At 43.8% G+C, this 26,832-nt stretch overlaps 2 long non-coding RNA genes across 2 annotated transcripts in view; one reads left to right on the top strand and one right to left on the bottom strand.

Moving 5' to 3' along the window:
* Positions 1 to 20,478: 20,478 nt before the first annotated feature.
* LOC147005445 (uncharacterized) lies at positions 20,479 to 22,805 on the bottom strand. Its single transcript, XR_015046596.1, has 3 exons — positions 22,791 to 22,805; positions 22,219 to 22,308; positions 20,479 to 20,873 (listed from the first exon to the last, which is right to left on the bottom strand). It is a non-coding gene; the product is annotated as an uncharacterized LOC147005445 (long non-coding RNA).
* A 2,587-nt stretch (positions 22,806 to 25,392) lies between these two features.
* The window catches only part of LOC147005446 (uncharacterized), a 40,938-nt gene continuing 39,498 nt past the window's right edge, over positions 25,393 to 26,832 (top strand). The window contains exon 1 of the long non-coding RNA XR_015046665.1: positions 25,393 to 25,580. This is a non-coding gene — a long non-coding RNA (uncharacterized LOC147005446). The remainder of the gene's footprint in view (positions 25,581 to 26,832) is intronic.

Raw genomic sequence — 26,832 nt, forward strand, 5'->3', positions numbered from 1 at the left:
TGAGCAGTTATGAAAGGGGCTCTTGTGGCCAGAGCACCATGAGTTGCTATGATCAAGGCCTGCAGGAAAATTCTTGAGAGTTTTAGTCCGACGTTACTTAAGTAGCAAAGGACTAGTAAGCAGTAGCTGCTACAGTAATGGAAGCTGTGCACCTGTGGCATGAACTCTAAAACAGGAGAGATATCTTCTGTGACTGGTGTGATGGTTTGAATAAAAATGGCCCCCATAGGCCCAAAGGGACTGGCACTATTAGGAGGTGTAGCATTGTTGGAGGAGGTGTGTCTTACTAGGGGGGGGGGTGAGCTTTGAGGTCTCAGAAATTCAAGCCTGGTCAGTGTGTCCCTGTCACTTCCTGCTGTCTGTGGGATCAAGATATAGAACTCTTGGATCCTTCTCCAGCACTATGTCTACCTAAATGCCACCATGCTTCCCACCATGGTGACCTGGAATCTGAAACTGCAGGCCAGGCCCAACTAAATGTTTTCTTTCATAAAAGTTGCTGTGGTCATGGTGCCTCTTCACAACAATCGAACCCTAAGTAAGACAACCAGTAGGAGTGGCTCTTGGGGAATATAATGGGTCTTCATTGCTGGCTATTGGTTAAGAAACTATTTAAATGTGTACACACACACACACACACACACACACACACACACACACACACACACCTGCAAAGTTCAAGTTTATTAGAACACATATGACAAGAAAAATACAATTCACTTTTGCTGGTGTCAGGCCAGTGTATTCTTGTACAAAGAAATAATGTGTCATAGATAGTTAAGGTTTTAAATGCATAGAATATACAATGAAACATTTTAACTAAAAATCTTTCACGACAGAAGAAATTATTGCCCAGACCAAAGAGGAAAAAGGTCTTTCCAGCAAGAAACAGTGTGGGTCTGAGCTGCCCTCTCATGGCTAAAGCAAGCTAAACCCCAACTCTGACAGGCATTCAATGCCAAGTTGGAAGGCACAAGTCCTGTCCATCCATTCAGCACGCAACCTAGGATACAGATTTCTGGGGATTGGGTGGCTCTGTGTAGATGGAAATAATACAATCAATGGTCCCCCATGCAAACGCACGTTTTGAAATAACCATTTCTGGACTCTGTTCCCTGCATCAGGCCCTGAAGAGAACAGCGAATCAAGAGTGCAGTGCCCGCTGCACAGGCTGGTGGGGATGCTGTGTCTGCGCATGCACCCCTTCCCACCATTCTCATTTTCTAGTTCAAAAATGGGGCCTAGAGTTCAAATTCGTTGAAACCCCAACTTAGAATGTGAAGAACATGGTTCTCCAGCTTGTAAACACTGGCTGTCACAATGGATTCTCATAAATGGATAGAGAGTTGCTGGGTGGGGGTGGGGTAGGATTAGTGCTGAAGGATGGAGAGTCCCGAAGCCGACTGTGACAAAGAACAGGCACAGAATACAGAAAAACAAAAACAACAACCAAAAACAAACAAACAAACAAACGAGGAGGGCGGGCTGTTTTCCTTTTGGTTTTGGTTTGCATTTTAGCTCGTGGGATTATACTTATATTAAAAATGAAATGTTTGGCTTGCTTGTCAACTCATTCAGTACTCCGTAAGGTATGCGCGGTTTTCCTTGTTTTGAAGTTAGTAGAAATTTGCATACACAATGCCAATACTTAGACGTTTGTATGAGATCCAGAGCCTTCATTTGCACCTTTCTTTTCTTTTAAAATTATTTTTTCTTTAGATTACATTAATTAATTTCTAAGTAGAGCTCCTTGTAGCCCACGATAGATTCAAACTCACTATCGAGCTAAAGCTGGCTCCCCACTTTCTAGTTGTAAGAAAACTTGTTACAGACTCTTCCTTTCAAAAGCTAAATAAACAACAACCAACTAACCAACCAACCAACAAACAACCCTCCCCCAAAACCAAAATCCAAAACCTCAAAAAACCTAAACCAAAAGTATGTTAGGTCAGGGAGCTTGGTATATGTTCAGTCCAAATGCAATTTTTTTTAAAAGATTTTTTTTTTTAAAGAATGTTCAGTTTGTGGTTCTTTGAATCTGAGGATGTGGAACTCCTGGAGACAGCCCACTGTGTGCCCATTGTGTACCCACTGTGTGCTTATGCAAATTGAATTTACAGGTATTTTGTCACAGCACCAGGAAGCTGACCAACAGAGCATACAGCAACCACTCAATTAATTCACCTCTACTGCCTTCCTGAGAAAGAATCTCACTATGTTGGCACCGAGGCAGACCCAGATCTCACTAAGTACACCTGACTGGCCTTGAACTTGTGACAGTCCTCTTGCTTCTGCTTCAACGGTGCTGATTACAAGCGTGCGCCAGCATATGAATCGAGAAGTGTTTATTTGAATTTTGTGATCTTCCTAGCAACCCCTGCCTCTGACACTTTGGTTTCAACAGATTAAGCCTCTTTTTGTCCGATGTACGCTAATGCATGAGTCGTTCCTCACCCAAATTAACTCTTTACAATGTCACTGTGCTTTCAGAGACATTCTTCTCATGGTGTGGTACAGGAAAGCCCAGTGAGGATGAGATGGGACAACTTGAGCAGCCATAGGTAAACTGGCTGAGGTCATCCTACCCTAAGTTTAAGTCAAGGGAAGACTGCAAGCTGCTTATTGCATCCAGATAATTTTGCCTTGAGTAGATCTGAAACCCTAACTAGCTGGTAGGTGAGAATAGACTGGGTCTAGCCATAGACCTCTAACAGGATAAACCCTTAGGACAGAGTACGATGGGTTTGCCGGAGTCAAGTAGCTGAGGACTCTTCCACACACGTCCTGTTCGTTTTGTTAGTTTAAGCCAGGGTCTTATGTCGCCTCGGCCAGCCTCAAACTTTCTACGCAACTGAGGCTGTAGAAGTTCTTATCCTCCTCAACCACACATCCAGCGCTGAGCGGAAGCTTGCACCACCGTGTGGCTTCCTGTTCATTTTAGATTCAGAAATGGGGACCCTAGACACGGCACAGTTTTACAGAAACGGGTGTGAGCATAACAGAGATTCGGAGCTGTGCTGGCTACAAAGAAGACATTTTATTCTGGATGAAATTAGTTATTTCTGAGGGTGTAGTGCAGGGGAAAGGGTTGTGTGAGGTCCCGTATGGACTGCTCATTTGTTCTCCCCTTCCCTTCCCTTCCCTTCCCTTCCCTTCCCTTCCCTTCCCTTCCCTTCCCTTCCCTTCCCTTCCCTTCCCTTCCCTTCCCCTTCCCCTTCCCTTCTCCTTCCCTTCTCCTTCCCTTCTCCTTCCCTTCTCCTTCCCTTCTCCTTCCCTTCTCCTTCCCTTCTCCTTCCCTTCTCCTTCCCTTCTCCTTCCCTTCTCCTTCCCTTCTCCTTCCCTTCTCCTTCCCTTCTCCTTCCCTTCTCCTTCCCTTCTCCTTCCCTTCTCCTTCCCTTCTCCTTCCCTTCTCCTTCCCTTCTCCTTCCCTTCTCCTTCCCTTCTCCTTCCCTTCTCCTTCCCTTCTCCTTCCTTCCTTCCTCCTCCCTCCCTCCCTCCCTCCCTCCCTCCCTCCCTTTCTCCCTCCCTCCCTTCCTTTCTCCCTCCCTCCCTCCCTCCCTTCCTTTCTCTCTCTCTCTCTCTCTCTCTCTCTCTCTCTCTCTCTCTCTCTCTCTTTCTCTCTTTCTTTCTTTCTTTCTTACATTTTCTTTTTGCTTTTCTTTAGCCTCCTTAGGAGCCACTCCTTACTCACCTCTGTATCAGGCCTAACATCCCAGTGAACAGATCAAAAAATCTTTGGGAATGTAGTAATGTAACAAAACCTAATTCTACATCAATGGGAAAAAAAAATCAATGCTCTCAGATAGAAAACGAAGCTGTGGTTGCAAGTCTTCTGCCTGCTGTAACTGTCCGTTTAATCTGTGTACCATCATGTTTTCAAATTGCCTTCATTTATAACTTTCTACACTATAAATGCTCCATAAAGCTACCTCTGTGTTGGAGTACTGAGTCTGGGGAGACCCGAATATACAGTCCCAGGCCAGGGTCACTCAAGGTCACCCCCAGAATAAATTATTCCTTATCCTCTTTGATAAGAGAGCTGTTTATTGCATCAACGGTCTGTTGACTTTTTTTTTTTTTTTTTAAACTTGGATCAAGCCAACAACAATTTCCTTTAGAAATTAGATCTTCACTCTGGAAATCAGTCTGGTGGTTCCTCAGAAAATTGGACATAATTCTACCAGAGGATCCCGCAATACCTCTCCTGGGCATATATCCAGAAGATGTTCCAACCGGTAAGGAGGACACATACTCCACTATGTTCATAGCAGTCTTATTTATAATAGCCAGAAGCTGGAAAGAACCCAGATGCCCCTCAACAGAGGAATGGATACAGAAAATGTGGTACATTTACATAAAGGAGTACTACTCAGCTATTAAAAAGAACAAATTTATGAAATTCCTAGGCACATGGATGGACCTGGAGGGCATCATCCTGAGTGAGGTAACACAATCACAAAAGAACTCAAATGATGTGTACTCACTGATAAGTGAATATTAGCCCAGAAACTTAGAATACCCAAGATATAAGATACAATTTGTGAAACACATGAAACTCAAAAAGAACAAATACCAAAGTGGGGACACTTTGCCCCTTCTTAGAATTGGGAACAAAACACCCATGGAAGGAGTTACAGAGACAAAGTTTGGAGCTGAGACGAAAGGATGGACCATCTAGAGACTGCCATATCCGGGGATTCATCCCATAATCAGCCTCCAAACGCTGATACCATTGCATACACTAGCAAGATTTTGCTGAAAGGACCCTGATATAGCTGTCTCTTGTGAGACTATGCTGGGGCCTAGCAAACCAGAAGTGGATGCTCACAGTCAGCTATTGGATGGATCACAGGGCCCCCAATGGAGGAGTTAGAGAAAGTACCCAAGGAGCTGGGGGGAATCTGCAACCCTATAGGTGGAACAACAATATGAACTAACCACTACCCCCTGGAGCTTGTGTCTCTAGCTGCATATGAATCAGAAGATGGCCTACTTGGCCATCAGTGGAAAGACAGGCCCATTGGTTGTGCAAACTTTATATGCCTCAGTACAGGGGAACACCAGGGTCAAGAAGTGGGAGTGGGTGGGTGGGGGAGGATGGGGGACTTTTGGGATAGCATTGGAAATGTAAATGAAATGAATACCTAATTAAAAAAAAAAGAAATATCACAGTTAAAAAATGTGGAGAGCCATGCAGTGAGCAATCGCCATTATAAGATGGTGCTGGCCTCTGCTGTGCCTAACTAGTAAACAAGCGTTGTAAGCAGGTGCGAGAGTGAACTCACTCCTAGTCACTGCCCATTCTCGGGGCGTAGTAATGGGGTGATGGGCGAGCAACGAATCAGGAGCTGTCACGCCACATCAGGTGCTGAAACTTCACGTTCGGGGTCTTCCTGGGGTCCAATAAAGCTTTGCCACAGAAGATTCCGGTTGTCCCGAGTGTATTCTTGCCGGCGGGGACAAAAGCTTGGGATAAAAAAATAACAAAACAAACAAACAAACAAAAAGAAATTAGATCTTCAATTGAAGCAGAAATGTCTGCATCAAATAAATGTCATTCTTTGTTTAGAATAACACTCTGACCTGTTACAAAGCAAGAAAATATTTCAGACAGGGTTCTTCAGAGGAATAGTCTCCTCTCTCTCTCTCTCTCTCTCTCTCTCTCTCTCTCTCTCTCTCTCTCTCTCTCTCTCTCTGCGCACATGCATGCACGAGTGTGTCTGCCCGTGGCCATCTGTATGCTGGAAAGGCAGAGAACTTAGAAACTGCTCAGGCCAAGGAGCTGGATACTTCAGATTGTAGTTGCAGTTTGCTGTTGAAAACCTCAATGTTCTCAGAAAAGTTGCTGGCATTGGGTCCATGTCGGAAAGCTGAAGAGTTGGGGTTCAGTGCAGAATCAGAGCAGCAATGGCAGACGTACTCCTGGGAAAGAAAGGAAAGCAGATGCAGGCACATGCCTTTAGCAACCTCCCTGCCCCCCTCTTTATATCTGGATTACCTGTTGAAAGGTGCTGACATCCTTGGGAGTAAGTCTTGCCCCATCTCTGGAAGTACTCCCCACAGACCCTCCAAAGTGTGTTTCCTGGGTGATTCTAAATCCAGTCAAGTTAACAAATGAGGAACCTTCACTATGCTACCTAAAGTGGTGGTTCACAACCTATGGGCTGCGATCCCTCTGAGGGTGTCAAATATCGGATAACCTGCATATCAGGTATTTACATTATAATTCTTAACAGCAGCAACATCACAGCTAAGAAGTAGCAACAAAATAATTTTATGGTTGTGGGTCACCACCACCTGAGGAACCACAGTGTCATGACGCTAGGAAGGTTGAGAACAACTGATCTAAAGCTTTGTTGTTGTTGTTATTGTTATTATTATTATTTGTTTTTTTTTTTTTTTTTTTTTTTTTTGAGACAGGGTTTCTCTGTGCAGCCCTGAATGTCCTGGGACTCACTCTGTAGATCAGGCTGGCCTCGAACTCAGAAATCTGCCTGCCTCTGCCTCCCAAGTGCTAGGATTAAAGGCGTGCGCCACCACGGCCTGGCTTTTTGTTGTTATTATTGTTTGACAGGGTTTCTTTGGGTATCCCCGGCTGTCCTGGAATTCACTCTGTAGACCAGGCTGGTCTCATGCCTCTGCCTTATGAACACTTGGATTAAAGGTGTGCAGTACCACACCTTTAATTGGATCAATTTAGATTGGCCTGGCCAATTTAAAGCTAAATAAATAAATAAATAAAAAGATTAAGGACTAACTAATTAGAGAAGAACTGAGTGCCTATTTAACCATTTACCTAACATCTAGTTTCCAATGCTGTCTGCCATAAACCAATGAATTTTCTTAAAAACTTTCATTTTATTTTGTGCCTTTATGCATCATGTGTATGCTTGGTGCCCTTGGGAGTCAGAAGAGGGCTTTGGGGTCTTCTGGAAATGGAGTTATGAATGTTTGTAAACCAACATGTGGGTGTTGGGAATCGAACTTGGGTCCTCTGGAAGAACAACAGGTGTTCTTAACTACAGAGTGGTCTCTCCCACTGACAACTCCCATCTTGAACACATTTGAAAAGCAGCCATGATACAGAATGACAAGAGAATCATTGAAAAAGATGTTGACTAGCACAGGTATCTGGATATTACAGTCATCCTATTGGATTCATTTTATTGAGAGGGCTGTCTAGAGGCATCTGGGCTTCATCTTCCTTCACTACCAAGGACAAGAAAACAAAGGAGGAACAAACGTGTCCCTGGAGTGTTGGGGGGGGGCAGATTGCAGGCCATGATGGGAAGTGGCAAAGACCATCTGTAGTGGCTATTCCTGGTTGTCAACTCGACTATATCTGGAATGAACTACAATCCAGAATTGGAAGGCTCACCAGTGATCCTAATCTGGAGGCTGGGAGATAGAAGTTTCTGACCTGGATCTTGGCATGGAGATCTTGAGGCATAGTGGCTATGAATTCCAGATTAAGACAGGGAGATCTCTGAGTTCAAGGTCATCTGGGATTAAAGGTTGTAGTGGTACACACCTTTAATCTAGGCTACACCTTCTGCTGGTGGCCTTATTAAAAAGGGAGCTAAACACAGCATTCACATACCTGTCTCTCAAGATTATTCCTCAACAAGGTGGAGAACCTTGTTCCTACAGGAAAAGCTTTTCACCTGTCCCCTCTTGTGTTAATTGACATCTGACATATTTGCTGCTGGAGAACCCGAGAGCCCTCATGGGCCTTGAGCTCAAAGCACGAAGCTGAGGGTTCATTTTTTTTCTGCTGTGATACTGTGGAAAAAGAACTCAACCTAGGTTGAGACCTCCCCTTACCCATGCTGCTGCACAGTGCCATCGGAACCACACATGTATAGGGACTCAAGAAGTAGCTAGTGTACTCTGTGAACCAGCCCTGTGAGCCTCAGGCAGAAGTTTTCACTTCCTCAAGGCCCTGGATAGCATCTGGGCATGGTTCCCTGTATGGGTTGGCCCACCTGCCTATTCAAGAGCCGGAAAAACAGCTGGTGGGTAACCCTAAGTGTCTCAGCTCCATGATGCACCCCAAAAGTATTTGCACGGTTCTGCCCATTCTCCTAAACTTCAAGAAACAGTTTCAAATGCCTCCTCTCAGAACAAATGGGCAAGCCACCATGAGGAATTCAGCAGCGGGAGATGCCACAGAGTCACCCATGCAACTGTTGGCCACAGCATGTCATTTCATTTGGGTTCAATAATGAGGCCTGGTTCTTCTGTGGCACTCAGATACTGTCAGAAACCCTGTCTATTGTTACCAAGCAACAAATGCACCTGGACTCACTGGAATGACCCCACCTCTTCCTAACCTGCTGGATCTGGACAGGGGACCTACACCCACACACCCATCTGGGTAATTGTACCCAGAACAATCAGCAAACGTGCTTTACTCAGAAAGCCGTATCACTCCGGGTGTTGCAATGCCACAGTTTTGCTGTCTGTGTCACTGGGGAATCTGTGAACATCACTGCCATGGATTACAGCCGGAAAAGCTAAAGCACACACACCGAGGTATCCACCTGGTACCACGGTCTCAGAACATGACCCAAAGACACATCATCATGTCAGCTTCTAACTCTGAAATCCACCTCTCAATGAAGGCCACTCATCTGTCAGATGTACAAGCATCAGTGCGGAGCGATGAAGAGACAAGGCAACATGGTTTTACAGAATATCAAAGAAAGGCCAACGAATGAGTTGCCCGAAAGAATAACTCAAAAGACAAAAGTGTCAAAGTTCATTCGATGACTTATAATTCAATGAAATCACACAACTCATATAGGAAACGCAGGTGTGAACTTTGACAAAATTACATAAAACCTAGAAAGAAGACAAATGGAAACCAATGAACCAAGCTGAAAAGGCCAATGACTGAAATAGAAAGAAGGAACATAGCTAAAAGCCTGAACATTAGAATGCATCAGGCAGAGGAGAGCCTTTCTCTCTCTATACCAATAGATGAGTAGCTCAGACCTCATCTGAGATCTTCCTTGGTTCAGTAGATATTGGTTCACATTGAAACTCAGCAGTGAGCTAGCTATGCACAGAGAACCAGTGCCAGTGTGGTGCTTGGCCACAAAGGACAACCATATCACCTCCAACCGCGACCCCAAGGTTCAGAGACCATCTCAGAAAAGGGGGCACACTGTAAGAGACAGAGGCTGAGAGTGGTGAGATTAAACAGTATCTTCCAGACATGGCTAGACTGGGTACTCGAACTCATAGTAGCTGTGGTTGCCTTACACACTTGACCAGCACGAGATCAAGCCAGTTAGCATTTTAGGAAGAAGAAGATGGGCTCACAAGCTCTCATCTCCACTAAGAAGCTAATGAGAGTTAATGGCGCCTGTGTAAGAAGAAGAGTCAGTTTTCATTAAGGGTACAGCCCTTATGAGGTCAAACATACCCCAGAGGATAGCCCCATGGCCATGAGAATTAGACCAGCATACATTGGACTCAGTGGGTTGTTTATTTATTTACCTTATATTTTATAGACTCTCTGGGTGTAGTGATTCATGCCTTCAATTCTAGTATTTAGCAAGCAAAGGCAGGTGGATAGACATGAGTTTGAGGCCAGCCTGGCTTACATGGCCAGTTCTTGGTCATGCAGGGTTACATAGTGAGACCCTGTCTCAAGAAACAAAACAAACAAACAACTCTCTGCCCAAACGTTTTTTTGTAGAGTTTACTCCAGGTTACCATGAAACGAGATCTGAAGCAGGCAATTCTTTAAATATTTATTTATTTATTTTATGTATATGAGTACACCACAGCTGTACGGATGGTTGTGAGCCTTCAATGTGGTTGTTGGGAATTGAATTTTTAGGATCTCTGCTCGTTCTGGCCAACCCCCCTTGCTCAGCCCCGCTCGCTCCAGTCAATTCTGCTCGCTCAGTCCCTGCTTGCTCCGGCCCAAAGATTTATTTATTGTTATAAATAAGTACACTGTAGCCGTTTTCAGACACACCAGAAGAGGGTGTCAGATCTCATTATGGGTGGTTGTGAGCCATCATGTGGTTGCTGGGAATTGAACTCAGGACTTTCAGAAGAGCAGTCAGTGCTCTTAACCACTGAGCCATCTCGCCAGCCCCCGAAGCAGACAGTTCTTAATGTCAAATTAATGAACTTATACATTTAAGTAAAATCTGAAACACTGGGTGGCTGGTGTATTCTACTATTTTCAGAAATATTTGGAAAACTGATAACTTCCTCAGGACATTATTTAGTTTCTCTCTTTTTCAGTGGATTATCAACTCAGATATTAGTTGAAAAGGACGGGTTTCAGTTCAGAAAGTCTTTAGGGGTCTGAGATACTTGTAACTGACCAGAGGATTAATTACAAGCAGACTTGGAACTCCATGGAGAGGAATAGTCTTTTAAAAAATTAATTTGGGGCTGGAGAGATGGCTCAGTGGTTAAGAGCACTGACTGCTCTTCCAAAGGTCCTGAGTTCAAATCCCAGCAACCACATGGTGGCTCACAACCATCTGTAGTGAGATCTATGCCCTGTTCTGGAGTGTCTGAAAACAGCTACAGTGTACTTGCATATAATCAATCAATCAATCAATCAATCTTTTATAGACAGAAAATAATTTTAAAAATTAGTTTGTTTTAGTCAAAGGTGTGCAATTAGTCAGTTAAGAAGTTTTAAAATAGAGCCAGATGTGGTGGTCCATTCTTGTCATCCCAGTACTTGGAAGGGTAAGATGGAAGGATCTCCATGAGTTCAAGGTCAGCCTGGATTACATAGTTAGATCCTGTCTCAATAACACCTCTGCCCCACAACCAACAAAAACAAAAACAAAGAAAGAAACCAAACCAAACCAAACCAAACCAAACCAAACCAAACCAAACCAAACCAAACCAAACCAAACCAAAAGAGTCTTTGATACCAAATGTGAGTAACACACTGACTCAATCCTTCTATGACAGCTCTTTGGTCTTGATCTAGAGCGTATTAAACATGCTGCCGGCTATGAAGCAAAATTTATTCCACTGTTCTTACTTCTTAACCTCTGTTTTTTTGTTTGTTTGTTTTGTTTTTGTTTTTGTTTTTTGTTTTGTTTTTTTTTTTTAACATACTGAACTCAACCAAATGAGTGCTAAATAAAGACAATGCAGGCAAGACTTGGGGAAACAATGCTTTCCAATGACACAGAGTGTCTCTGGGATAATCAGTCACTGTCATAGAAGAGTCACTTTTCCTGGTGGTCTCATGTGATGATGATATCTATCCATTTACCTGGCATAACTTTATTTTTCTTCACAGTTTAATATTCCACTGAGTAAGGTACCCTGTTTTCATTATCCATCCATCAGTTGATAGATATCTATGTTGTTGTCGTTGTTGCCAGTTTCTGGTTATTATGAATAGAGCATCCGTGAGCATGGATAAGCAAGCATCTTTACCATTCAGTCCTTCCAGCACACACCCATGAGGGTGAGATAGATCGGGCTCCAGCTTCCCGAGAAAACTTCAGACTGATTTCCTTAGTATTTTGTAAACATGGACTTCTCTTCGGCTCCCAAATAACAACTCAGGGGTTATGTATGCAAGAATAAATGCCCGGGTATGAGCTTGGGCGTCTTCCCCAGCTAGGACATAGCTTATATAATCTTTTTATTCTACTCTGTGTGGGCCACATGGTTGGTTATCTCTCCTTGGTTTCATAAGTCCATTGATTTCCTCTGAGTCCAGGGAGAAATCTTCCGGTGCCTGGCTTTTCCCAGATTTCCTAGCTCTCTCTGCCGATGTCCCACCTTCTAACCCTGCCTCAGCTCATTGGCCATCAGCTTTTAATTGACAGGTGATGCTTCCACACAGTACACGAGAGAGTCTCTGCAGTAGTTATAACAGTTGCTACTTGCACAGGCAAGCACTCCCCTTTCCCTCATCCTTGCCAGCATGCAGTCATTAGTTTTATTAATTTTGACCATTCTCCTGACTGGGGTGATATACCATCTCAACCTAATTTTGCTGTGTATTTCTCTGCTGGCTAAGTATTCTTTAAGTGTTTCTCAGCCATCTGGGTTCTATCTTTTGAGAACTCTGTGCTCGGAACCCATTTTTAATTAGGTTATTTTTTTTCCTTGATGTTAAGGTTTTGTTTTGTTTTTCAGATTTTTATATATTCTAGATATTACCTCTCTATTGGTAAGGATCTTTTCCCGTTCTGTAGGCTGCTGCTACGTTGCTCGAATGATGGTGTCCTGTGCAGTTCAGAAACTTTTCAGCTTCAAGTGGCGGTCCCGTTTATTAACTGTTGGTCTGAGTGCCTGTGCTAATGGTGTCCTGTTCAAAAGCCCCTTTTCCTGTGCCACCGAGTTCAAGCGTGATGCACATATGAACCCACAGACTGTAACAACATGCACAAGAACTGCATAGGTTCAAGTCAGATGGAGAATGAAATGGACCTGGGGTTGTATCTTTAAGCAAGAAGCCATCTGCAATCGATACCCGCTAGCAATGGGAAAACCATCAATTTTCTTCAATGCAATGTTACTGGGTCGTATATCAAGCACACTCTAGGAGGGCCTGTGCTCAGGAGTAGTTGGCTAACATAAAATGAAGTCAGTGGTGTTTTTGTAGACTTTCTGTCTCAGCTTGCTCTGTTTGGGCCTTTTTGTCTCATGGGTCTTTTGTGTGTTTATTTTGATTTCTGGTTTTGTGTGCACCAACGTTGCCTGGCTTTTATTTTTTTTTTTTATTTTTTTTTTTTTTAAGAGAGAGAGTGTGAAGGTGAGTAGAGTGGTATCGAGGTTCCAGGAGGAATTGAGGCAGGGGAAATCATGATTAAAATATAATACATGGCCAAGCAGTGGTGGCGCATGCCTTTAATCTCAGCATTTGGGAAGCAAGAGGCAAGGGCTTTCTGTGAGTTCGAGGCCAGACTGGTCTACAGAGAGTTTTAAGACAGCCATGTCTACACAGAGAAACTCTGTCCTGAAAAACCATGAAAAATTCTCATGATAATAAAAAAAATTTTAAATCCAGTTTTTAAAGTAATGTTTTGAATATTTTTATGTACAACCAGTGGGCAGTGAATAGTCCACTGAGGAATTTTGAGGCAAAGTATGAACACAGTGCTTCTTCTCGAGCTTTGAGGAACTTTCACTCTAGCTGCTATACACTTTATGGTTGGAATATTTAAATTCATAGAGTCTCTAGGGCTGCCTGAGGGTATCGGGAAGGATTTATGAAATGGGTGACATTTATACTATGTATTGAATAATGAGTTAGATTGATATCATGTGGAAAGAAGTTCATTTAATACAGAAACAACAGTAGCTAGAAAGTCTCAGAGTTGCAAAGTTGTGGGTGGGAGAACAATAAAATAGTTTGTGTGTGACAAGAGCATAGTGTAGGTGGAAATATGGCTGGGTTGGGGCAATGTTGTGCCGTGCCAAAGTCTTAGCCATTAGGCTTGAGGTGCTAGGGTGTCTTTGTGAGAGCCGAGATGCTACTACCTTGATCTGAAGGAGAGATAACAAGCCTAGGAGGAGGGTGTGGCCCTGAGAACTGTAGCAAAGGTCAGAGAGAAAGGACCTCAGTGTGAAAAGGTGGGGGCCTGAAGAAGAGGGAGAGACAGGGGAAAATTAGAACTTCCATCTTCTAGGTAGAGTTCAGAGAGACTCCAGTGACTGAGGCAAAGCATTCTGGGAGAGAGCACGGTGGGACTGTAGAAAGCAGACCGACAGAGACAGCACTGAGCCCTTTTATCACGGATCCCTGAGTCTATAACTCACACCCTTTCTCTCTCAACCACACTTTCCTCATCTACAGATCTGGATCCATGCTGCCTTTGAAGGGTTAAGAAGAGGATGGGAGATTTTCATTATTGTGTGTCCACCTTGTATCAAATGCTGCCCATCCGAGGTATCAGAGTGACATGAGAGCACACAGGGCCGAGGGATGGCTCGGTTGATGAGATGCTTGTTGGCATCTCATGGGCATGAGTTTGATTTCCAGGCTCATTAGCCTACTTGATAAGACTTTCTTTTAAAAAGAAAAGGGGCATTGTGCCTGAGAAATAGCATCAGGGGTTGGCCTTCTCAATTCCATAGGCATTAGCACACCTATGCACATGTATCCTACACACACACACACACACATACAGAGAGAGAGAGAGAGAGAGAGAGAGAGAGAGAGAGAGAGAGAGAGAGAGAGAAAGAGACAGAGACACACAGAGAGACACAGAGATACACACATGCAGATAGACACAGAGCCACAGAGCCACACAGAGCCACACAGATACATACACAGATACACACAGACACACACTCTCTCACACACACAGACATAGACACACACACATAAAAACACAAACTCACAGAGACACACAAAGACAAACATACACATAGACACACATACACACAGACACAAACAGAGTCTCTGATGACTGAATAATGTCTGGAAAATATCAGGTTGTTACTACCATGCTTATATATTTTAAAGAGACAGCAACAGTCCCACCAAGCTTCCTCCTGAAGGCAACCAAAAGAGGGTTAAAACATCAGCAGATGGGAGGAGACTCCAAGGTACAAAGGGAGTGTGCAGTTTCAAATTAGACACTTGGTCTTTCTTGTCTTCTAACCCATTTGAGAAAAAGCAGTTGAAACAGTGGTAGCTAACTTTCCAAAGAACAAATCTGAGGCAGAGGACCCAAATGTTCTCCTCCAATAACCCATATATCTTTATCTGCATTTTGATCTATATCTTTATGTTTATCTCTCTCTATATGCAACACCATGCACACCTGCATGCACACACGACAGATTTATTTAAAGAGACATAGGTAAGTCCAGGTACACAATGAGCCTCAAGGGAATAGGAGAAAGAGCGTTTTGAAGAACACAAGTGCTGTGTGAGAAAGAAAATAGACTGACTTATGAATGTGCTGGAATTAACTGGTCCAATAATCTGGGAAATGAAAACAAGTGTAATAATATCATAGGAATGGGGGGGGGCTGTTAGAAACACAAAATATAAAGGAAATTAGGAAAGACTGATCCTAGAAAATGCCAAGGGCAAGATAATAGTACAAAAACCAAACTACTATTGGGTATGGTTGAAAAGAAACAAACAACCTGGGTTTTAGGCAAGAAATCTTTCCCATGCTGGGTAGAGGGATGGTGGCGGGAATTTAACAGAAACTCCAGGGCCATGTGCAGTATATAGGGAAATTTCAGAGCTGTGGGAGACTGCTAGCTAACTAACGTGGATGCCTGAGGAGCCTTTCTCCTTTATCTTATGACTTATACTTCGCTTGACTTTAGACTCAGCGTCATTTTTCTCTTGATTGCGTAGATCAGAGTTACCACATTCTGAAATCTGCCAGGCATGTGGTACACTCTGGTAACTCCTGTCATTGCAGTAATTGAGAAACTGAGGCAGGAGGATTGAGAGCTCAAGGCCAACCTGGGCTACAGACAGACAGTTCTATAAAACACAAATGTTTTATCACCATTTCTAGGCTTTGACATGACTTTTAAATTCTGCTTCATGGTCCTTGACTTGCGAAATGCCCACAAACCACTGTGGAATGATTCTCTCCGTTGCTGAGCACAGTACATCCTTCATCAGCCCCTTCATCTGCCTCTGCCCTCTCCCTTTCTCCTCTTCCATTTCTGGGTTAAATCCCCTAGTCTTTGCTACAATAAATAATACATGATATATTGTGATCAGTGAACACTCGATGAGTTAGGATAATCTTTCTACCTCAAGGCTCTGTACCCAGTTACGCCTGTGAGGACTTTTCTTTTGCCTCTAGTAATTTTATTAATTTAATTATTAAAATAATCAACCAAATAATATTAATAATAAATTAATATCTACAGGTTTGAGGAAACAGGACCCGGTGCCTTTGCTCTATTTCAGGGCTTAATGTTTGTAGAAATTTCAGATTCTGTATGATTCAAGTCACAAGGTACTTCTTGGAATTTTTTTCTTTTTCATCAGAGTGTGAATAAGTTTAGGGGAGGTATAGTGTGCTGCTGCAGAGTTCTTTGGTCAACTTGGCACAAGCTGCGTGTATCTGGGGAGAAGAAACTTCAGCTGAGAAAGATTTTAATGATTGACGTGGGAGGGTCTAGTTCCCCGTAGGATGTGCCACCCTTGGGCAGGTGGTCATAGGCTGTTTGAAAAATTAAGCGTGAGTGAGCCACGGGGAGCAAGCCAGCCATGATCTCTCCTTTAGTTCTTGCTCCCAGGTTCCTGCCTTGAGTTTTTTGCCCTGACTTCTGCTGATGGACTGTATCCTGCAAGCGAATAATCTCTTCCTTCCCAGCCCCCGTTGTTTATGAGAGCAACAGAAAGCGGAGCAGAACTCCCAGGCACCGAAATCTTTATACTTAGGTTCAAATGAGCTTTTTACCTGCCAGATTCCTTTCTTTCCTTCCCTGGAATATCACACAGTTGGAAATTTGACAATGCTTAGTCATAGTTCATGAATGAATGGAAACTGTGCTTAATCATTTCATTGATATTCACAGTTGCCAGGTAACACTGAGTTGCATCTCTCTTGCTTTCAGTGGAAGAGATTTGCTAAAAATAAATTTCCCAAAGGACGCCACCTTTTATCATGTTTTTCTGGCACTGAGTAATTTTAGAAGGTTCAAATGGTCTACTGCATTTGTAAAAGACACACCAGAATGCAGCATCTTCATTGGAGTTTGTTAGAATAGTCTGTGCTGATTCTTGCGTGTTCCCGTGTCTCAGTGTCTTTATATAGAGATGAGGGTAAGTGGGGAGTGGGACTGACCACCATCCTGTGCATCTTGAATCTGGTTACGGAATAGGCTCCACCTATTAGGTGCAGCCCCGATGTGCTTGGAAGGAGGAGGTGGAAGTCCCTTTGGCTCTCTTCTTACAGATTTTTCTGCATCTGTTTTCTATATACTCTGCTTGCCTTTCCGGGTGGTAAAACACAGATGTGGCCGAGGTAACGATGAGCTTCCACCGTCTGTATCCTGGATCCCAGTCATAGTGGTAAGATCTGATCCAATCCTTCCAGTAGTGACCTCCGAGATAGTTCCCTCAGCAATAATATTCCAGGAACCAACACTCCTACACATGTGGTCTAGAGACCTCGGTATCAGCCATAATACCGAGAAAACTTGTGTCAACCCCTGATTGCCTCTATTCAGTTTCTCTTCCGCATGCAACACCCAAGTGATTCTGATGAGAATTAGGCTGGATACTGACAAGGTATGCGGAGCTGCGTAGGTGGGCGGGGCTCAAGAGGTGGGCATCAAGAGAGCTCAAGACTCCCACATCAGTAGGCTGCTCATCTTAGTTCCTAACTTTTATGGGAAATTCATTTTATACCATCTTTCCCATTTTTCAGATAAAAAATGTAGAATATACGAATGTGATTCAAGTTCGTAAGGTAAACGAAGGCACAGTGAAACTTTTGGCACTTGCTTTGAATAAACAATAATTAATGAATCAGGAAACTCCAGAAGTGAGTGCCAGGAGGAGGCTTTGGGAGAATAGATAGATCAGGCTGGGCTTCAGCATTGAAAATCCGGTTGTATAAGTTTGTTAGGTAATTCCAATAGATTGAGTTCCTTTCTCCCTTCTCCTCCTTCTCTTCTTTCTCCTTCTCCTGCTTGGTTTTTGGAGACAGGATTTTGTTTGCTAGCCTCAAACTTGTCATCCTTCTGCCTCATCTTCAAGACTTACTAGGTTTATAAGAGTGCTATCACATTTTGTGTCTCTCTTTTTTAAATGAAAATGTATGTGTATGGGTAAATTTTACCTGCCTGCATGTTTGTGTAGCATCTAGGTACATGCTTGGTGGCCTTGGAAGCTCGAGGAGAGTTTCAGATTCCCTACTACTGAAGTTCCAGAGGGTTGTGAGTCACTTTGTGGGGCACTTGGAATGTAGTTTAAGCAGTATGGTTCAACACACTTAATCTCTTAATCTGAGTTTAAGCAGTAAGAGAAATGGTATTTGAAATAGCAATTGCTGTCTTAATTATATGAATTCACTGGTAATAATCTTACAATTTCCCGATTGTTCCATGATCCAGCAGACGAATTTGCTATGTATTAAAATATATATTCCATAGCAGGTTAGTGACGGTGGCATGCCTTCAATCCCAGGCCTTGGGAGGCAGAGGTAGGTGGATCTCTGAGTTTGGAACCAACCTGTTTTACTTGAGCTCCAGGCCAGTTAGGGCTACATAGTGAGATCTTATCCACAGAATAGGTTCAAATCTGGCCTCAGCTGCCCTTGGCTTTGGACCAAGAAACTTTAGAATGAAAAGGAACGCTCATATGTCACATATGTCGTGATGAGAGTTACCTGAAGTATCATTACTAGTAATTAATTTCCTTATGAGAAACTGCCCTTCTTGTGTTATACTGCAATATGGAACCAGGTAGAATGCGTGCATAACCTTAGCCAGATTTTTCAGATGCAAGTAGCTGATCAGTTTAGGTAAGACTGGCCTTGGACCTTGTAATCAATAAGGAATTGTATCTGATTGAACCGAATGCAGAACCATCCTGCTAACCACCAATGAAAGGTAGGCTGGAGACCATCGTAAGCATTAGCATGACCTAAAACTGCAGTTTAAATCCAGACTGCTGGGTGTTTAAAGCACTTGGCAGATGTAATGTGGAAGACAGTTATTCTAGAATTATGTTAGGCAGTTTGAGCCAACTGATGAAAACTTTCCCAACATTCTTTCCCGTACACATGCAAGCTTGACATTTTACAGTGTTCAGTTCTAAACTAAGCTTTCAAACTCCTTTAAGTACAACATACTTGGCAGCGTCTATGAATAGACAGAAGTAAAGGAGGGTGGTGGCTGTTGAATCCTAGCGAAGTGGTTGTTTCTTGTCTTTACTATGAGTGTTCTGTGATAGAGGATAAAAAAAAAAAAAATCCAAAGCCAGGTAGACTCCTGGGAAGGCCTGGTCATGTGTCCTGCCCAGGTGGCTCTTGGGGAGCACTGAGGGAATTATCTTGCTCATCTTCAGGGGATTCTTCTGGAAAGACGAGAGCCGTGACATGTCTGAGGAGGGACAAATCTATGGCAAGAACCATTTTGATGTAGATGCCAGAGCAGAAGACAAAATGAAACAGAACAAAATCATGTGATTTTTTTTTTTTTTTAATTTTGAGTGGTGGAGCAAACAGGGTCTACTTTCCACTGCTGTTTGTTTCTATTGTTCCCTGAGGAAACAAGGAAATCATAAAGGCTGAAGCAAGCAAGCATCTTAGGTTCTTGAAATGTAGGTTGCTGTTTAAACCAAAGAATACAACATTGCTGTGTTCGGTCTGGAGTACATGGGATGCTACATTTGACGGCGATGGAGTGAAGGACCTGGGTGGTTAATGCCTCTGTGTCGGGGTGAGGCTTCTACATTTTAAGCTAGGTGGTACAATTCTTGCTCCAGGTATAGTGCAAAATATTAAAGATAAATGATGAGGGCAATACACAAAATCTTTACTAGACCCATTGAAAATTAACGCACAGATAGTTTAAAAAGTCCACAGAACATTTATTTGTTTTCTTGGTTGGTTTTGGTCTTTCAAGATGGTGTTTTTTCTGTGTAATAGCCTTGGCTGTCCTGAAAGTCACTTTGTAGACCAGGCTGGCCTGGAACTCACATAGATCCACCTACCTCTGTCTCCCAAGTGTGGGGATTAAAGGCATGTGCCACCACGCTTGGAACTTGAAAACATTTCAATAGTCCAGAAGAAGACAGAAAACATGAAATAGAAAACAAACAAAAATAATACTATGGCTTATCTAAATCTATCTACCTTGGTAACTTGACTAAAAGCAGGAACTCAGCATAGTGCTTGTAATTGCAGCATCAGAGGCAGGGAGGCAGAGGCAGGAAGATTCCCTTAAATTTCAGCTTTACTTGGTCTCCAGACCAAGCTGTTTTAGGCCAAACAGCTATAGAGTAAGATCCTGGCTCAGAACTAAAAGGATAAAAGAATGGGTGGTGGTTTGAATGGGAATAGCCCCATAGACTCTTGCTTGGCCCGTAGGCAGTATTATGAGGTGTGGCCTTGTTGGAGGAAGTGTATCATTGTGGGGACAGGCTTGGAGGTCTCATATGTGCTGAAACTATGGCAAGTGTGTCACACACACACAGACACACACACACACAGACACACACACACACACACACACACACACACACACACACACACAGTCTCCTTCTGCTGCCTGTAGATCAAGATGTAGAACTCTCAGCTCCTTCTCCAGCACCATGTCTGCTTGCATGCCACCAAGTTTCCTGCCATGGACTAAATCTCTGAACTGTAAAGCAGCCCCACCTAAATGGTTTCCTGACCCGTCCAGCAGGTCCAGTTATTCGAGGGTCGCAAGGGGACCTTCTCCTAATAACCAAATGGGGGGGGTAGAGAGAGACGAGGGTCTTGTGCGAATAACGACACAGAACCGTTCTGAATTGCATCAAAGCCCCAAATGTATTGAGAAAGGCCCAAGGCTTAAATGCACAAGCAAAAGGGGAAGTACAGATACTTATCAGCGGGAGGGGTGGGGCAATACAAGCAAAAGGAGAAGTACTTATCAGTGGGGGGGGGGCAATAGAAATTCTTTCTTTTGGCAGCTACACGGGGAAGCAGGAACTTGGTGGTATCAGGGTGTGGTCAGGACTTCAGCGATGATTTAGGGCTGGAACATTCTGTGGTTGTTCTCGGAATCGGTGTGTCGGTGGCCCGCTTTTGACCCCCTTTTCTTCTCGGGGGGGGAGAGGCCCAATTTAGAGATCAGGACAATAGTGTTGTCTAAATAGCTCCCAACAGTTTCCTTTATAAGAGTTGGCTATGGTCATGGTGTCTCTTTACAGCAATAAAATCCTAATGCAGATAGAAAGCAAGCAGGACTTATCAGACAGAGTGAATTAAAAAGCAAAGCTATATCGAAGTCTGGCTTCTCGAAGGGGAACTTAACTAGGATGAAGACTGTTGGTTGGATGGATGGGTGGATAGACGGATAGATGGACAGATGGATAAGAGGGAACATACACCCTTTCCCACCATGTGCTGCAAGCATCCTTCTTGCCATTGTAATCTTAAGTTTCATTAGGCTGACTTTCAGATTTCATTGGTTATCTCCAAGCCAGCTGTGATGGCACGTCCCTATAATCTTGCCATCCAGAAGGCAGAGGTGTGAGGATTGCAGCATGTTCAGGGCTCAGCTGGTGCACACAGAGTTAGCTCCCAGCTAGCTAGGGTTAAGTAGGAGATCCCGTCTCAAAAATGAAGCAAAATAAAGTCCCAAGTGCTATTCATAGAGAATAACAGGAATTTGAAAGCCATTGAAAAATTAAACAAACCGCTTCACGATTAGGGTTTATGTAGGTGATGTTTTTGGTATAAATATGTTTGGTTTGGTAGACATATTATCCGAGTATGGACTGTCTTTATAACAGTGGTGACATTATGTAACCAAGCTTTTCATAATTTAAACATTCTGGGTTAAATTATCATTATCACCATCATCACCACCACCGTCATCACCATTGTTGGGGTTTAGGAGTCACTCCACAAACCACAGGAACACTGATTCCAGCAGACAGGGATGGTTTATTGAATACACACGCTAAGACTGATCCATCAGGGCTGTAGCTCAGAATTCTGGGGCTGAGCCATGAAGATGAACATCTTCCATTTTCAGTGTATAAAGGCTAAAGCCGCAAAACCCACAGTGAACTCCTATGTAGGTACAGGAAGTGCTGCCCAGTGGTCAGCTCTGACGCAAGCTATTTTGGCTAGCTAGACAGAACAGTTCTGATTTTTATTCTGATTGGTCCTACGTGGCACTTACAGTTGTCAAGTTTCTTAAGATTAACAAACATCAGAGCATACGGAACATAGCAGGGTATGTGGTCAGCATGACCCTGCTCTCAGTCGAGTTACTTTACTGTCTCAGTGATCGGCAGGCATATTACAGCAACAATATGAAATAGCCGGCAGGCATGGAACAAAATGGCGATGGCTGTGCTAAGGAGGGGCAGAGCTCACTGACCATCCTTATAATTGTTGCTGTCTTCGCTCTTATTTGAGATAGGGTTTGTGTGTAGCCCAGACTGTGAGTTTAAACTTACAAACTTTCTGCCTCAGCTTTCCAAATTCTGGGACTATTGGTGTTTGGCCCTATTATGGTTGGTTTTAATGTCACCCTGCCACAAATTAGACTCACCTAAATAGGAAGCTGCACCTTAGTCAGGGTCCAGATTGCCTTGATTGATGTGAAATTATCTGCAGTGCCTTCTGGGATCAGCCCAGATGACTGGGGGAGGGAGAGGGGCACGGAGTTAATGGTTGCCGGAACTATTTAAAAAAAAAAAAAAAGACTATAGAACCGACCGGCATGCATCCGCTCCAGCCAGGTACTGGCGGGCATTAGCCAAGCTGTTTTTATCTTGTGGAGACTCAGAACTCCACAATCTCTCCACCCAGCTCACTAGGTTCCCACTGACAAGTCGCTACCATGCCGGTCCCATGCTTCAAATCCCCCATGGCCTTTGTGGTGCCGTCAGGCAAGCCCACACTTTGCTTTGCTTCTGTATCTTTCTCTCTGGAGCCCAGAAGAGCCACTGAATGCGTGAAGGAAAACGCAACACAAACTTAGTTCAAAAACAATGGTAATTCAACCTCTGGGGGCAACAGCTAAAACCTAATCTCGTAAACTGTATTAAAATCTGATTCCTCTGATGACGAATCCTTGCGGCTCTGCCACGAGACAGGGAAACTTTAGCAGCTACATCTTACCGCTCCGCTTCCCTGTTCCAAAGAGGACCTAACACCCTCCTGCTTCCTCTCTTACTCCGCCCAACCCAGAAGTCCTACCTACTCGTCCAGTGATTGGCTGCTTTATTCATTTGGTGATTGGTTCACAAGAACAGCACCAGGCCCATCCACAACAGTTAACTGGTGAGTTAACTTCTCCTGTTGTTGCTCCCCAGTCCCTCCTTCTCTGGTACCAGAAGCAGCACCTCCATGCTTTTGTCTTGGACCTGGGGCCATCATCTCTCCAGGAACCTTCTAGGCTTTGGGTGGTAGACTGGGACTGCTGAAGGAGCAACCCTGTGTACTGAGCAACTAAACTCCCTACTTAGAGACGCTATGATGGGGACTATGCCAACTGCGAAGGCTCTGTGCCTTAGAGAACCCTGACAAACCCAGACAAGTATTAACTGATAACCTCTCAGGTTTGCAGTCATTTTACAACTTTCCCCCACCTTTCCTTTTTGTAAAGCAATCTTTCTTGCCTACGTGTACCTGTCTGGTGCTGAGGAAGTCAGAAGAGGGTGTTGGATCTCCTGGAACTAAAGTTCCAGACAGTGTAAGTCTCCAAGCAGATGCTGGCACTTGTATCTGGGTCCTCTGTAAAAGCCACAAATGTTCTTAGCTGCTGAGCCATCTCTCCAGCCTCTTGATTACTATAGTCATTTTATCCTTTCACTATGGATAACATTCAGGTTTCCAGGCACAACTCTGTGTGTTCTTGGACAAAGAGGAACAATATGTTCCCTAGATACTTGATGAGAAAAGTGGCAACGTGCACCAAACAGCATTAGCATCTTGTCCCTTGCCTCCTACAGTTTTCATTTCATTGGCTGAAGGGACTGGGGGAGGAGTGGGTGGCTGGCTTTTTTAGTGCACAGGTTCTGCAAGGGTGAGAATGGTGTTTCAGATACAACAACAGGTAAGCGCACCTGTGCCTGACTTAGATTATGGAGTCTGACATGAGGGCAGGGATGAGCCTCAGAAGCCTTGGGAAGAAATGAGCATGCGCTATAGCTGGTATACTTGTATACTGGTAGGGGGATGTACCCTGTACATGGCAGAGGTGTATAATATGTAGCTAGATGGCATTCTGTGTTGGAGAAAACATGTGTGTCATCTCATCTCACCCTCTCTTAGAAAGATGCCTGTTTTTTCAGACTTTGAATATGTGTTGGGGGTTTTGGCCTTTTCTAATGAGTATGATAAGGCTGAGTGAGTGATGGAGGAAGTGTGGTGTTGGAGACTAGCCCTTCAAGTCATGGGCGTTCCTCTTTTCAGAGGAAAGGAAGCTGTCCTGCTTGAGGAGACTGGAGTAGCCTTGGAGTATTTCTCATGGTATCTAGGCTTCTAGGTATCCTGCTCATCGGGCAACATGAGGCACCCTGTTGTAAGCCCGTGAGCTAGCCATTCTGGAAGCAAGCCTTCTGCCTCAATTCCCTAATTGCACTTTGGGTGACTGTGAAAGATCCTACTATAATCGCATTACATATTCTGAGCCAGCAACACCTATCTAGGGCTCTTCTACATTCTCAGCTGGGCACAGTGACACCTGCCTGCCACCGGCTCTGGAGGTTAAGTTAGGAGAGCTACAAGGCTCTAAAGCATCCTGGGCTAAATGCTAAGTTTGAGACCAACCTTGGCTTCATAGTAAGAAAACAAAATAACCCCATCTACAGACCTTGTGGGATGGTTTGTATATGCTTGGCTCAGAAAGCGACATTAGGAGGTGTAGCCTTGTAGAAGTAGGTGTGTAACTGTGGGTGTGGGCTTAAGACCCTTATCCCTGCTGCCTGGAAGTCAGTACTCTGCTAGCAGCCTTCAGATGAAGTTGTAGAACACTCAGCTCCTCCTGTACTATGCCTGCCTGGACACTGCCATGCTCCTGCCTTGATGATAATGGACTGAACCTCTGAACCTGTAAGCCAGCCTCCATTAAATGTTGTCTTTATAAGAGTTGCATTGGTCATGGTGTCTGTTCACAGCAGTAAAACCCTAAGATAAAAGTATTTGCCATTTTACACCCCTTTTCCTTGGAAGCATTTGTTAAAAAGCAACAGGAATCCAGTAGCACAAGGCGATGTTCCATGTAGCTATGGATGAAATACATATTTATATAAATCAAACTGTGAAATCTTGGCATCACACAATAGACCATGGTTCTTGTGAGTCTGTAGGGGCTTAGCTGGGCTGGGCTGCCTTCCAATACATGGGATCTTTCTGTGGTGAGCTAGGAACCTACCTGTATCATCTTCAGTTTCACCATCTTCTATTCTGTCACCATTCCCAAATGTGCCTTACCTGGGTGGCCAGAAGTAAGTCCAATCATTTACTGACTTTCATAGTTTTGGATATGCCTAACCACTAATGTTTCATTGGCAGAGTCAAGGCCCTGGTGTTAATGTAAGAGAAGAGTAAGCACCCTTAATGCCATGCACGACCTGGGAGGTGGGGAGGGCAAGAACGCTGTTAGGAAGTTGGGAATGGTTTGCAAGCTCTTCTCGCCAGATAGCAGTGCAAAGTCTGACCTGCTGACACTCTGCTGATAAAAATGTGCAAGGTCATCTTTTCAGCCTCGGCTGCTGGAAGTCAGATTGCGAAACAACTTCTCTGCATGGCTTAGATGAGGATGAAAACGGCGAGAGACAGGAAACATCCGAAGACAAGCTAATCCCAATGAAACAGAAATTAAAATGGCCACGAGGATCCGGGGCTCATCGCTCTGAGAGGCTCAGCACCTGAAGAGTGGGCCGGCACGTGTAAACGGCATGAAAGGTAGGCACCCATTTTGCGTTGCACTTGCCTGTTCAGGAACTTTTGTTTTTAATCAACAACGTTGGTATTTCATGTTTGAAAATCTTCATTTGAAACACTAAACTCTGCTAGTGAGATTGCTCAGTGGGTAAAGGCACCTTCCACCAAGCTTGGTGACATGAATTTGATTCCTGGGACCCACGTGAGAGAAAGAACAGACTCCTGAAGGTTGGACTCTTATTCTATGACGACATAAACTAAATGTTAAAAAAACCCAACTTCTCAGCAGCTATGAAAACACATAAAATCTATTCAGGTATGGACTAGACCAAGCTTAGGGATTTGTGATATGGGTAGAGACAAGTCCAGAAATCCGGGGACTCTAATGTACTGAAGTTACCCCTCACCTGATTGAACGGGAGTTGAGCAAACTCTTGCAGGTCAGTGGCAGGTCAACATTGTACTAGGGGTTCATACCTCAAAAAATGACCGAATGAGAGAGAGAGAGAGAGAGAGAGAGGGAGGGAGAGAGACAGAGAGAAGAGGGAGAGGAGATGCAGGAGGTGAAAGACAGAGAAAGAGAGAGAGAGAAGAGATAGAGAGACGAGGTAGGGCTTGGGGGAAAGAAAGAGAGCTAGATGCCTTGGCTTTAGTCCCAAGCTTGATAGTTTTATCTCAACAATATTGTCTTCCTAATTTTTCTTATATGTAAATTGAAAAACGGGATTATATCTGTTGTTAGTGTGTGTGTGCATGCATGTGTGTGTGTTTGTGTGCATGTGTATGCGTGTGTGTGTGTGTGTGTGTGTGTGTGTAAGACAGGATATACCTGGACAGTGAATCTCACTAGCCTCCTTCACAGACATGAATACTTATCTTCCCTTCGCTTTCTCTTGGGAATTTGGGAGATTGCTTCTCTTAGACCTGGAACAGGCAATGTTCCTTCCACTGTTCTTAGGTTTAGGAGTTTATACTAGGCCCCTTTCCCATTACCTGCTAACAGTAAAAGATTAAAATTCACTTGAAGTTGGGGGGTGCATGGTCTCTTTATATTACCCCAAATCTCATTTAAAAACGTTGACCTCTTTATACTCTTAGACAGTTCTTTCTGTATCTAAGTGAGGTCAGTGTATTTGAAGAAGGGGCAAGTTTTGCATAATGAGTCCTTTCTAGGAAGCTCTGTCTTTTTCTAAAGATTTTTTAAAAAAGATTTATTTATTTATTATATGTAAGTATGTATATATAGCAGTCTTCAGACACAGCAGAAGATGGC

This window comes from Mus caroli, unplaced genomic scaffold (genome assembly GCF_978045245.1).
Source record: "Mus caroli unplaced genomic scaffold, Mus_caroli_1 scaffold_3, whole genome shotgun sequence".
NCBI classification, from domain to species: domain Eukaryota; kingdom Metazoa; phylum Chordata; class Mammalia; order Rodentia; family Muridae; genus Mus; species Mus caroli.